Raw genomic sequence first — 15,448 nt, 5'->3', positions numbered from 1 at the left:
AATAAAACTAGATACCCTAATAATAATGATCGGATTAGGAGGAAATTTCAAAGTACAATTTAAAATGAAGATGGAGTTGCCCAAAGAATTCAACATGCCATCCAACCATAAAGTTCTATGGAATATAATAAACTTCTCCGAAAAATCATTTAAAGGAATAATCGGTCAAAGTCTACTTTACCCATTAGGAGCAATCATCATCAATATTTTGCGACCATTGACTTAGCAAAAGGGTTCCATCAAATAGAGGTAGAAGAAAAAGATCGACATAAAACGGAAACGAAATTTTAAACGAATACACAAGTGTAAATTCTTTACAAAAACCACCGAGTTTCTAGGACTTATACGGACTCTGGACGGAATCAAACCCAGCACCAAAAACATTGAAACAATTCAAAACCTGAAAATCCCAAAACTTCCGAATCAAATTTATTTCGAATGTTGCGAATGTGGGCGGTCAGATGACGCCACCGGCGCTCTTCACACATTTTCATTATTGTGAAGTTTTCTGAAATAAGAAATTAAATAAATAGCGTTTGTTGACTGACCGTGAGTTCCGAACGAGAATTAATAGAAGTTTTATTATTAGTGCTACTAACTTCAGAAAGCACCTGGTGGAGGGAGTACGCCTACGGGAGTTCTAATTGTTAATCCAGTTCATCGAGAACATTACCGTTACCAGCGGATCTCGATCTTGTAGATCCAGATAACGAAAAAACGCAGGTAAGACGTAAATCCACATAAAAGTACCCTTACCGAGACCCTTCACCAACCAAAACACTGAAATGAGAAGAACAATAAAACACAATAACACCTTGGTGGTCAAAGGGTAGTATAGGTCCCAGGGCGAAACGTGGATTGGTACCCACGATGGAGCATAAAACCTGGGAAATGCCTGCTGAACCAACACCAACAGCTCTACTACCAAACCCTATCTCCACCTCCACGTGGTGACCACTGGGAACTTTTTCTTAACGAAAAGCTGCAGACAAAGAAGGATGAAGGCGAGTCTCCCGCGCCTAAACACGGGACACACTGTACCAACTGGTCCCCCAGGTTGGGGGTTGGGTAGGGCTGACAACCCTACACGGAAAACAACTTGTTACGAAGCTACAACAGGAGCCCCGGACAGGACGGACTTTAAAACGCCGGACCCGGCAACGCCAACAAATCAACGATTTGCGCATTTTCTTATGGAATGTGCGCTCTTTGTACAGAGATGAAGCTGATGAGCAGCTAGCCGATACCCTGTCCCAATATAGGGCTGATATAACAGCGTTACAAGAGATGCGATGGACAGGGACCGGTTTCCTGGAGAAGAGCCTCTACACCATATATTATAGCGGTCATCCAGTAAACCATGTGCTCGGAGTAGGTTTCTTAGTCAGCCAAAAAATGAAACCTGCTGTTATCGGCTTAACATAAGCGAACGGTTATGCACTCTGCGCTTGCGAGGCACGTTTAGAAATATAAGCCTCATCAACGTTCACGCCCCTACAGAGGAGACTGCAGAGTTGGAGAAGGATACCTTCTACGAGGCAGTAGAACGAACCCTCGAAGCCTGTCCCAGATATGATATCAAAATCATACTTGGGGATTTTAACAGCCAAGTAGGGAAGGAGCCCGTATTCAGGCGATACGTTGGCTCCCATAGCTTACACGGAAAAACAAATGATAACGGACTGCGGATTATTCAATTGGCAAGGTCACACGAAATGGTTATTGGAAGTACCCGGTTTGCGCGGAAAGCGGTCCGCAAACATACGTGGGCCTCTCGAGACGGGGCCACTTTCAACCAAATTGACCTCGTGTTGATCGAACGTCGCCACCTCTCAGCCTTAATGAATGTCAGAACATATAGGGGGTCCAATATAGACTCGGATCACTATCTCTCTGGTGCTCTGAGCTCGAATAACAATACCACCTAGAATCCCCTCTGACAATCAGGTGAGAGTGAACACTGAAGCCATCCACAACACAACCCACCGCGACACCTATAAGAGGGAAATGGATGCCGTAATAACCGCAGTCAACAGAGGACCTGGAGATGAAGCATCAACAAATGATCTTCACAATCACCTGAAGAACGTTATCATGGATACGGTCACAAGCATACTTGGCCCCAGCCGCAAAAGGAGTCGGAACGGCTGGTTTGCCGATGAATGTAAGCTAACAAAGGAACGGAAGAATGCCGCATTCCGGGTAATATTGCATACTCAAAGAACGTGCGCACGCACAAAGACTTATCACGAACTCCGTCGAGCGGAGAAGCGACTTCACAGACGGGAAAAGGAAGCCTGGGAGAACCAACAAGTCTGTGAGCTAGAAAAGTACAGGGAGCAACCGCATCAGGCGCGAAAATTTTTCCAACAAGTCAGCAGGATGAAGCATTATACACCTCGATGCTCATCCTGCCAAGACAAAGAGGGAAATCTGATTTCCGACAGAATGGGCATATTGGAGCGATGGGTTGAGTACTTTGATGAGCTACTGAACAACCAGAACATCGGCGAGTTGGAGGTCCTGCCAAGTGAAGACGACGGATAAATACTGCCACCACTAAGTTTAGGAGAAACAGTCCGTGTAATTCATCGGCTAAAAAATCATAAGTCGCCAGGAGCCGATGGAATTACAGCCGAATTGGTTAAATATGGAGGCGACCAGTTACACCAAGTGGTTCATCAACTTGTGCTCAAGGTGTGGCACAGCGAATCAATGCGTGACGATTGGCAGCGAGGCATTATCTGTTTCATACATAAAAAGGGAGAAATCACACAGTGCAGCAATTATAGAGGTGTCACGTTGCTGAGTACCATCTATTAGATATTCTCCACTATATTGCTAGGCCGGATAGCCCCATACGCCCAGAACATCATTGGCCCATACCAAAGAGGCTTCACTCCAGGCAAATCAGCGACAGATCAGATTTTCTCTCTGCGGCAAGCGATGGAAAAACTGTTGGAATATGGACAACAGTTGCACCATCTGTTCATCGACTTTAAAGCCGCCTATGATAGCATAGCCAGGGTAAAACTGTGCACGGCCATGAGAGAATTCGGTATCCCGACGAAATTAATAAGACTGACTAGGCTGACCTTGACCAATGTGCGAGGCCAAATAAAACCAGCAGGATTACTCTCAAGACCATTCGACATCAACAACGGACGGAATTCAGACCCCAGAAATGGAAGCCACTTTTCAAAAATGGATCCCCAAGCCATGCAATCAGAACAAAATTTTCAGGACTTAGTCTCGGAACAGTACCTTTACCAATAATAAACCTTTCCATCAACGACGAAGTGATGCCAATACTGATAGATACAGGCGCTACAACGTCCAGCCTAGACCAATATTGCTTGCAACAATTCGAAAGAATAAAACTAGATACCCCAATAATAATGATCGGATTGGGAGGAGATCTCTCTTGGGGAGTATTAAACAAGTCGGGAAACCGGAAGCTAGACGCTTGAGGTATGAAAGGTTTTGTGTATTTCTTTTATAAAGAGATTTGTGTGTGCGTTTGTCCCATTAGCATGTAGCACGTAAAATATGCATATATTATGAGAAAATATCCACTTTCAAGTGATATTGACATTCATAGTCTTGAATTTGCAAAGAAGCGACAGTTTTGACCTAGAATAACTTGGTTAGTAATATTGCGATTTTCACCAAATTTGGCTGGATCATGCCCTATGCTCCAGCCTATATTTTGTATTTCTAGGGTGAACTTAAGGTTTGCTTTCCTGCCAATTACTAGAAATTATAGTAATGTACCATTATTAACTTTATTTGAACAGGTATCGGTATGGAGAGTATTTCGGAGCCTAGGCACCATATAGTGGCAACCTCCTGATTCCTTTCAGATTTTTCGGTTGAGTAGTTTCTGAGAATGGGTTCGTTAATAAAATGCTCACTCTCAAACCCCCGCACTCTCCACATTTTCAACAAATGTCAAAACGAACACCGGCTTCGAAAAGTACTAACCGGGGCCTTTAATTTGATACCCCACATGACTATATTTGATGAAAAAAAATTTACACCCCCCTTTTGCATGTATGGGGACCCCCCCCCCTTAAATTTTACGTAAAAGGGTGTAATGCACTATATGCGTGAGCGTTCCCAGTTCTCACCTTTCTACCAAATTTGGTGCCAATCGCTACAACCGCCTCCGAGAAAGATGCGTATGATGGACAGACAGACAGACAAACAGACAGGCAGACAGATGGACAGACAGACAGTACACCGATTTTAATAAGGTTTTGTGTTTACACAAAACCTTAAAAATATGGCACAGATCACCCCAAGTTCAGCCTAGCATTCTACTAGGCGCGCTTGTTCCTTTGGGGGTGACGATCTCATGTCCCTCGCTGCTGAGTATTCTTCTGTGGAAAAATTCCTTAATTCTAGCATGGCGGAGTGCTTCATTCGCAAAGTACCAAACAACACTCTTTTACACATTTAACACTTTTTATTTCTTCTACTTATGTTAATAAAGTGCTATAATTGCCTTAACCTACTCCTCTACTACTCATTCTTCTGATCACAAGATGAGAATTTTCCTTTCTACTCAGCCGTTCACTAGACACTCCAAAACTCCACTACTGCTACGCTACTGCTCCACTACCGCTCAAAAAATGAGAATTTTCCCTTCTCCTCAGCCGTTCACTAGACACTCCAAAACTCCACTACTGTTTACTCTTCTGATCACAGTTAGATACTAGACAGCTACCTCACTCCCCCTTGCCCCTCAAGGGGGGAAATCAGTGCGAGTACACACAATTTCAAATTGTTTTGCCCTTGAGCATGAGCGAGAGGTACCGAAAACCCGATCAGCTGTGTTTGACATACCGCCCGGACTTGCCAATGTGTTGGTGAGATTGGGAAGTTTTTGTTTATGAATAAGTGAATACGTGAAACAACTTTTTGCTATATGGGTGAGCACGCCGTAGTACCAGAATAGCAGAAGCTCACCGACCTCTCTATTACCAATACGATTTGACGAAGATTATGCCTTTTCCTTGTTTAGCGTCTCTGATGTGTACAGATAAGCTTCTGCAAGCAGATTTCCAAGTGGGGTTGTGGCGCGGCAGGATCTTCATTGCTGCATGCTTGTGCCAGATAAGTAAGTCGTGTTCTCTTCGAACTTATTTTCTAACATTCCAAAAATTTTTTCTTATGGATTACATGACGGATTACAGGACGTGTTTACTTCGCACTTATTTCCTAATATTACAAAATTATTTGTTATGGAATTATACACAATAGTTTTAACAAGCTTACAAAAACCTTTTCATGATGTTTATCAATTACGGTTATGAATGATCCTTTTTTTAAAAAAAACTACTTTGCGAAGTAATAATTCAAATTCTCTGTTCATTAGTAACTTCCTTTTAGTTTTTCGATGGAAGCTACTTTACAAAGTAATAACATCAGTTCAATTTAATTTACTAGTAACTTCCTTACAATTTTTTAGATGGAAGCTACTTTACAAACTTTACAACATCGGTTCAATGGGGCTCCTCAAACGACGTCATTTCGACCATCTTCCACTTTTGTTAGTTTAGTAAACAAACAAATATTACTGCGTTTTCATTAGTTACCCGACAACAATACTAAATCAGACATGCATTTAATGAAATTAAATGAAAAACAGTAAGGATCATGAATCTTAAGCCGTGATATCCCATCCCCACATTGCCATGAAAGCTAATTCATGAACCTTAATTCGTGACATGGAATATATTTACATTGCCGTGAAAAACTAGTGAGTATCACTACAATCACCATATTTACAAAAACTGATTTAAAGATTTGTACAAATTGATATGGATATACAGTGCACCTTCTTTGATATTTTCTCATACGGTTGAAGTGGTGATTCCTACGCCCCTGATTTGCTCCCCTGACTCCCGCCAACTCTATTTTCTAAGGATAAGAGTAGTATAAATATGTATGTTCTAATCCACTTTCATATCCACTTTCATCACGAGGTGGCGCCTGGGGCGATTGTTATGGGTGCGTAGGGGGCTTTGTCTTGTCCGGGGGGTTTCGCTGAGGCTCGGCCCGGGCCGAGGCTCGGGTGTGTGCGTGTTTGTTGTTGGATGCCATGTGCGTATTACTTGGGTGATGAGGAATTGCTTCTCAGGTTGACATATTTGGGTGCGTGTGAATATTAGACCGCAGGTGAATATGTAGTATTTGTGTGTGATTTTGTTGAGGTTGCTGATAAGGGGTGATCGTTTGAGTGCCATGTGCTAATTGTTTGGGTGACGGGAAATCGCTTATCAAGTTGATATATATTAGGGACTGTGTGAGTATTAAACCGCAGGTGAATATATTGTAAGTTTGAAAGGGATGGTTTTGTACATTAAGATGTACTCGGGATGATTTTCTTGCGGTTACTGATAGGAGGTAATCGTTGGAGTGCCATGTCCGTATTGCTTGGGGTGATGGATATCGCTTATCAAATAAATTATTATAAATAGTTGAGTTGAACTGATTGTGTGCTGCCGTCGGTATAAATTGGAATTTGCGTGTTAAGTTACGTGGAGTTATAATAATAATAAAGATAAAAGTAAAAGTAAAAGTGTGTTTGTGCTGCCGTGCGTCCAAAGTTTTGTAGACAATAAAAAAAAAACAAAAACTGATTGATTGTTATCGGGTGTAATAAAAGTTTTTTGTAAAATCTATTAACTATGTATTGTCAATTCTGTAAAATTGAGGTAGGAAGTTCGTCGTGCCAGTTTCATCTGCGAAGGAATTCGCACAAGCGAAACGCGACCGAGGCAATTCATGCTAACCTGAAACGAGTGAAAGGTTGTTTTAATAAACGGATTGAAACCCTGGTATACGAAAACATGGAAGAGGCTCTTTTGAATGCCACAGAGTTTCTAAAGAGAATGGAGGCTCCTTTGTTGGAGTACTTTCGTAATACGTTAGAGCAGCGTATGGCATTCAAGTTTAATATTGAACTTTTTGCTGAATTTATAAAAATGATGGATGAGGACAGTGAATGTGCTGTGAGCATCAAGTCTTTTAATACCAAGTTGCATGCAATATTAAGTGCTAGTGAGTTAGAGCCCGCGTTTAATAATATGACGGCACTAATAGAGGAAAAAATGGAAGGTTTTCAGAAGAAGGACAGTGGATGGCCTTCATTAAGATTAACTCATTGCGAGTTAAACCTAAATGAGTGCAAACCACTCCGGGAAACGAATTTTATTCCATCCCCAAAGTACGTAGCCCAAAAACGTGCATGTGTGAACGTGAGAAATAAAGATATTTATTGCTTCAAGTGGAGCATCATTTCTGCCCTATACCCCGTAAACACTCACTTAGAAAAAACATCATCATATGAAATCGATGACATCACAGATACTGTAATAGTGCTAAAAATGGACGAATTATAAACTTTTGGGGCTTGATTTCCTCCTTAAAGTGAAGGAAAGTAGTGTGTTCGAGGAGCTGAATCCGTGAATTAGCATCAATTTATTTGGATTTGATTCGGAAATTAAAAAGATTGTGGGTCTATACCAACTGTCGAAGGAGGAAAAGGTGCACCACAACTTGCTGCAGCTGCAATTTGGAGAAAAAAAACACTACATTTGGATTAAAGATATGTCAAGGTAAGAGAATATAATAGATTAGCCTTTCTTTCAGAGCCTTTCATATATTTTATTTTCTATAGATTAATACGACAGCAACAAACATCACACTGCTCAAATTATTCGTATGCAACAAATGCCTTCAGAATTTTTATTCAACGGAAAAGCTGACGAGCCATGAAAACGATTGCAGCAAAATTGCAACAAAAATTGTGTCCCCGGAGAAATCAACGTTGGAGTATAGACATTTCGAGAGACAAATAGATGTACGTTTTGTAGTCTATGCAGATTTCGAATGTCTACTTCAATATATTCAAAGTTGTCAGCCAGATCCAGCATCAGCGTCAACAACAACTCTTCAAGAGCATATACCGTGTGCTTTTGCTTACTATATTAAGTGCTGTTACGATTCTAGTTTAGATAAGTTTAGAATATACAAGGGACCAGATTCCCCCAAAAAATTTATAAATTCGTTAGTATCTGATTTAAAATGGTTCTATGCAAATCATATACAGAAACCCAAATCGACAGACATATTGACTTTAGATGAGGAAAAAACGCAAAGAGAAGCAATTCCATGTTGCATTTGTAAGAAAATGCTGGATAGTGATAGAGTTCGTGAACATTGCCACTTTACCGGAAAGTATAGAGGTCCGGCTCATAATTCATGCAATCTTTTGTTTCAGGGTATGATTGTCATTTGTTTGTCAAGGAGCTGGCAAGCATTGATGGAGATATTTCAATAATACCCATTAATAAGGAACTGTACATTTCGCTTTGCAAAACAATACCCTTAAAGATTCTGAAACCATTGAATTAAGATTTTCGGATTCGTTCAGATTCATGCATAGCAGTCTTGATGCACTCGTAAACAATCTGATTTGAAAACTGTTTCAGGGGTATATGGAGATAGGGAATAATTCAGCCTTTTTACGCAAAAGGGTGTGTTTCCTTATGAATACTTAAACTCTTGGGAGCGACTAAATGAAACTACCATCTCGAGAGAAATATTTCAATAAGATGTCAAACACTGCAAAGAAGCAGATTATCAACATGCGCTCAATGTTTGGAAGCAATTCAATTGTGGCGTTATGTGGGACTATTTGGAGTTGTATCTGAAAACAGATGTGCTTCTAACAGATGTTTTTGAAAATTTTCGAAATGTTTGTAAAAATATATATAGACTTCACCCTTGTCAATATTATACGAGCTTCTCACAGATATCGAAATGCATCACTTTATGAAAGGAGGAATTAGGCATTCAACTGTAAATAATAAATATATGAAAAACGATGCAGAAAATAAAACCCCGCATAATTCCAAAACTAACAAACTGATTGTGGATTTAGCAGACAAGCAAAAATCTGTTATTCACTATCGGAATCTGCAGCAATGCATTCGAAATGGTTTGAAATTGACTCACATCTACAGGATTTTACAGTTTAAACAATCCAGTTGGCTGAAGGAATATACCGATTTAAATACCCATTACAGGAAAATGAGTACAAATCCTTTCGAGAAAAAGTTTTGAAAACTTTTGAATAATGCAGTTTATGGCAAAACAATGGAAAACGTCGGTAAAAGAAAGGACGCAAAAGTCGGATTCGAGTGCTTATTTCGAAACTAAATTTTCACAGCGCAGCTGTATTTACATCAAACATGACAGCTATCCAAATGGATAGAGTATTTACTTGCTATGACAAACCTATATATTTGGGATTTACTGTGCTTGATCTGTCAAAACTGAAAATGTATGATTTTCACTATCATTATATGAAACCCAAGTATAATGACAAGCTAATTCTAAATTATATGGATACAGACAGTTTCATTTACATCGAAACGCGAGATGTCTACAAAGATATTTTGTCTGATATTGATACACAATTTGATTTATCAGAATATGCTATCGATAATATATATAATATTCCTCAGAAAAATGCTAAAGTGTTGGGTTTGATGAAAAATGAAAATAATGGTAAGATAATGTCATAATTTATAGGATTAAGATCTAAAATGTACTCATTTAGCGTGGAAAATGACGATTTTGTTAAAAAAGCTAAAGGAGTTAAGAAAATAATAATGGATGGTTTAAGTTTAGATGATTATCGTGATTGCCTATTTAGAAAAAAAATAGTCTGTACCTCGTGTGGATGCCGGAGTGATTGCTCGTACAAAGTATGTGTTGCCCTGTCGAGTTTTTTGAACAAGAGATGGAGAATGATGGGATCCCAACCTTCTGTTGGGATGTCTAAATTCGCTAGACCTAACAGGCACTCTTTGGTTGTGTCATGAAATCCCTTTATGCATAAGACGGATTCATTAAAAATCGCTGGTTGCGTTACCAATCTGTCGATTAGTGATGAAACCAAGAGTCCTTGGTTGTTGTATCGTGCCTTTAGGGTTTCCCATGCAATTGTGTAGTTTCCATCAGAGAGATGGAGATGACGAATCAGGCGTTCAGCTTCACCAGTAGCGTTGTTCTTTAGATACCACATCTTCTGAGTATGCTGTCAATCCCATTGATGAGGTGTACTATGGATTGTACAATAACACCTTGCCGCCTGATGAGATTTTTGACGCGTTGTTTGTCAGGTGTAGGGGAATCCATTTCCTCCAGTGGTGCATTTGGGCTTTTGAACTGCTGAACGTCATCCTTCGCCTCTGTCGATACGGCTGATCCCGATGGTGACGATGCTACCAAATTATGCAGAAGTTGCTGGATGTTCCTTTTCACCTTTATGTATTCCGTACTGACTTTGGCGAAATACTGTTTTTCGGAGTACGGATAATATGAATACGCCCCGGCATAAGGTTTCTGCTCGAGCTTGGCCTTCAGGCAGCCGGGAGTTTTCCGGCTGGATGGGCCCTGCCGATAGTTTGTAACAAGGCGCTGGAACTCATCCCCCAACTCCTTTTGCTTGCTTGCAAGGAGATATAGTTGCGATTCCCCCATCGGGATGTTTAAAAACGACGAAACTTGCAAAAGTTTATTAAACGTGACGTATCACGTTGGGGTCACCAAATGTTCAGGAAGTCGCTTGCTTCCTTGTCAGACGGGGTTTCGTCTGGCAGTAAGTTAGATGTATAGAAGAATACTGATGATTTTATTTTTTGAACAACTTAATTTATACAAAGCAAAATTACAATTATCTGCTGACACCTTGAGAATTTATTCAAATTGTTATCATGGTTTTAAATTTTTCTGATAATTTGTAGTCTAGTCTAAATGTTTAGTCTAGCGATCAGGTAACATAAATAAGATGGTACATGCTTGTTTCAAGTGAATGTAATATGATCATTATGAGAATGGAATGTTTGAATTGAATGTTACATGATCATTATGAGAATGGAGTGTCTCAATTGAATGTTACATGATCATTATGAGAATTTGTGTGTGAATGAACAATGCTTATTATGTGCAAATTTATAAATGATAGATTATTAGAGCTAATAATAAATGATAGATTATTAGAGATAATAATAAATGATAGATTATTAGACAGAATGGATTAAACTACCTAGATGATAAGCGATCATAAAAGAGGACGGGGTTAGAGCATATGCTTGGGGACATTTTAATATAAGAATGGATGTAAACTAGAAGATAATAATAAATGGATGTAGACTAGAAAAAAAAGGTTCCTTTCTCTCTCTCTTTTTTATGGAATAGAAGCAACCGAAAGGGTACTTAATTTCAATCGTTCAGAGCAGTATAAATAGATCTCATGACGGTAAATATACAATTAGTTGGTTTTCGCAAATCGATTGGAATAAAATGGAGTTTTTAAATATACTTCTTGTGTTAGGTTTTGGTGTGCCTTTTCTCTTAAGAAGCCCATTGCCAGTGGTGAATCTTAATACCAACCAAAGTACAAACAACTTAGCGTTTAATCTCGTGCTACCTGATAACAATACAGCGAATGTGACATTATCTTTTCGACTTATGACTGTTAGTACAGTTTCAACAGAAAGGAACACGTCGTTTCAAAATGATGCCTATGTTGCTATTTCATCATCATCATGGCCGACGTCGATGTTAACAACAACAACAACATTGTTACAGTCGATGAAGCAATAGAAGGATTTGGGCAAGCTTTGATTAAGAAGGAGATGGAAATAGTATAGCTGGAATTATCGAGAGCGAAGATGTTTTTTACAGGCACTTTAAATTAGAGTTCGATGATGACAAAATTTTAACAGTTCGATGTACATATGATAGCAACTATTCCATGCGCTCACTGAAAATAGCATGTTATGAATACCGTGAGTTCGAAACCCAAAGAATACTCAGTAATGACGAGGTTGAGTGTATAAAACAGGCAGATCCAGACTATAGAAACAATATAGAATTTCTGGACTTGAAGAAAATGAAGCAAACCTATTCTATGAGTACTGCTTGAACCGCGAGCCTGTGCACAACGATTTAAAAATGACGACGACGAATAAAAACAACAACGATGTGGACGACGACCTTCAACGTTCTATTGAGGAGTTGAAACAATTTTTTGGCACCAACAGATTGCGAATTCTTACGGAGCATTTTAACCAATTTATACACTGCTATATATATATATATGCCGCAGAAACTCAGCCAATTTGGAAAACATTACGTGAGCTGCCTGTGGGCATATGACGATGCAAAATGCGGACCAGGCACTTGTGAATGTATAATGTTCGTAGGAGAATAAACGAAATGGGAAACTTTGTTCAGTTTTGCAAAAGATTAATTAATAAATAAATTTTATTCTTCAATCAAAATTATATGTGTTTCATTATGAGTCCAGGACGGTTGTAGCGGTTGGCACCAAATTTGGTAGAAAGGTGGGAACTGTAAACGCTCACGCATATAGTGAGTTACATCCTCTTAGGTCGAATTTAAGGGGGGGGGGGCCCATACATGCAAAAGGGGGGTGCAAATTTTTTTTCATCAAATGTAGTCATGTTGGATACCAAATTAAAGGTCTTGGTTAGTACCTTTCGAAGCCGATTTTAGTTTTGACATTTGTTGAAAAAGTGGGGAGTGCGGGTGGTTGAAAGTGATTTTTTTTAATGAACCCATTCTCAGAAATAACCGAACTGAAAAATCTGAAAAAAATCAGGGGGCTGCCACTACATGGTGCCTAGGCTTCGAAATACCCTCCATATCAATAGCTGTTCAAATAAAGTTAATAATAGTACATTACTACAATTTTTAGCAATTGGCAGGAAAACCCCCTTAAAAAATTTTGCAGCAATGTATACTATAGCATGGAGCATAATCCTGCCAAATTTTGTGAAAATCGCACTTTTACTAACGAAGTTATACTAGATCAAAGCTGTCGCTCCTCTGCAAATTCAATGTCAGTATCACTTGAAAGTGAATATTTTTACATAATACAGTCTGCGGCATCATAACTTCCTTTTTTAAAATGTGCGCCACTCAGTTAGTTGATGCCATAGCGGAGCGCTCTCGTTCAAGAGGGGATACTGAAAAGTTTTGTCCCGACACGGTTCAGTCGCCATCATGCGTTGGAATAGTGAGGAGCGTGCCTTTGTCGTTGAGGTTTACTTTTCAAGCGGATGTTCGATTATTGAAAGACAGCGTGCACTTCGGAATCGCTTTAATTTAGCCCCGTTGGCTCCCGTCCCAGACCGCAAATCAATTGTTACATGGGTCACTACATTCAGACAAACTGCAAGTGCGACAAAAGGAAGAGCTGGAGTCCCTCGGCCCGTTAGATCACCTGAGAACATTGAAGAAGTGAGAGCGTCAATGTTGCGATCGCCACGGCGTTCTGCGCGCAAACACACATCTGCCCTTGGACTATAAGGTCGTTCTGAGAGAAGAATTCTTTGTGATGATCTTCATTTTCATCCCTATAAGATGCCGATAGTGCAGGAACTTTCAGAACGTGACTTCAATTCTCGGATGAACGCGTGTGAGCTTCTTCTTGATGTCGTTCCCGAGGGTGCTATTGTTTTTTTTAGCGATGAAGCCCATTTTCATTTGTGTGGGTCGGTTAACAAACAAAACATGCGCTACTGGGCTGACACCAACCCTCGAGAATTACATCAAAAGCCTTTGCATTCACCCAAAGTCACAGTGTGGTGTGCAATTTCCGCAGCTAGAATTATTGGTCCCTGGTTTTTTGAGGAAAATGAGGTTACAGTGATAATGAATTCGGACCGGTATGTAAACATGATACAGAATTTTTTCTTTCCCACGGCTAGAAAATTTGGATTTGGGGGACACTTGGTTCCAACAAGACGGTTCAACAGCACACACTTCAAAAGCATCGATGGCTGTTTTGAGGGAACACTTTCCAGAGCGCCTTATCTCAATTAGAGGCGATTTGGAATGGCCGGCACGCTCTCCCGATCTGTCCCCTTGTGATTTTTTTCTATGGGGTTTTTAAAATCCCGTGTTTATGTGAACCGTCCAAGAACCCTACAAGATTTGAAGACCAACATCCAAGAAGAAATTGCCAACATAACACCTGCTATGCTAACAAGAGTCATGACAAACGCCAGAAATCGGTCTACGCAATGTATGGAGAATGGGGGACGACACCTAACAGATTTGATCTTCAAAACAATGTAAATAAAAACTTTAAACATATACCTACATTATAAAAAATAAATAAATATTTTCCGATGCATACAATAGTTTTTATTGAGTTTTGAAAAAAGGAAGTTATGCTGTCGCACCCTGTATATGCATATTTTACGTGCTGCATGCTAATGGGACAAATACACACTCAGATCTCTTTATGAAAGAAATACACAAAACCTTTCATACCTGAAGCGTCTAGCTTCCGGTTTCCGACTTGTTTATTATTGTAGGCGTCAACTATATCATCGACTTGATTGATCCACTTGCAGTTTTCATTCATACTAAACTCTTTCCACATCATATTCTTAGGGTGCGATTGAATCGTTCATCAATTGATGCCTTAAGTGGACTATATGTGGAATAATGGTTTATTTGATATTTTGACATAACATTTTTAAAATGTTTATTGTAGAATTCTTTTCTGTCGTCTGTTTGTTAGTTTTTAGGAATGCGTCCTCGTTGGAGAATCTGTTGGAAGCCGTCCACGCAAACTTGGAAAACGTGTCGATGATCGTAAGAAGGAAACGGAACCCCGTATTGTCGCTAACATATGCTCCCATTTCAACTAAATCGGCCTGCCACAAGTCATCCAAACCTTTAATTATGACTCGTCGTCGCTTCAATTTTTTTCGAGGTGACGTATGCAATTCGTTTACTACTTGCCGTTTGCCCATTTTAGAATGAACTGAATTTCGTAATATGATTGATATTTGTATTGGTATGACTCTGAGTTGTCATCATAGTTTTAGTTCGTCAATTTCAAGTTGAATTTGTCTGTCTATATATTCTTTGAGTTTCTCAATGTCAATATCAACATAGTTCTTTGTAGAAGCATCAGTATCCTGAATGAGTTCTCCAAGATCCTTGAGTTGTTTGAATTTGACCTTGAAGACCATCCTTACCAGGTTTTCCTTCCGGAACTCGGGGACCCGATGGCCCCTGCTGACCTATAGGACCTTGGGGACGAGGGGGTCCTTGAAGTCCTTGGAAACCACGTTTTCCTCCTTCAGTATCGTTTGAAAATCACCAAATTTATCAACACCCATTTAATAAATGATGTAAGCTGCGTTTTCATTCTGTTATATGCGATTCTTTCAATTTTTCAATGATTGATATAATTTCATTGTTATGATGACTGTGACCGGCTTGCCGTGACGCAATGAGGAACCGCAATTAACTTACTAGTTCATTTGGATCATCCCAATATATATAGTCAATCTGTTTGTTAGACGTTTGCATTACATTATGA

The sequence above is a fragment of the Hermetia illucens genome, unplaced genomic scaffold (assembly GCF_905115235.1).
Source record: "Hermetia illucens unplaced genomic scaffold, iHerIll2.2.curated.20191125, whole genome shotgun sequence".
NCBI lineage: Eukaryota > Metazoa > Arthropoda > Insecta > Diptera > Stratiomyidae > Hermetia > Hermetia illucens.
Note: the sequence above shows the minus strand (reverse complement) of the source record.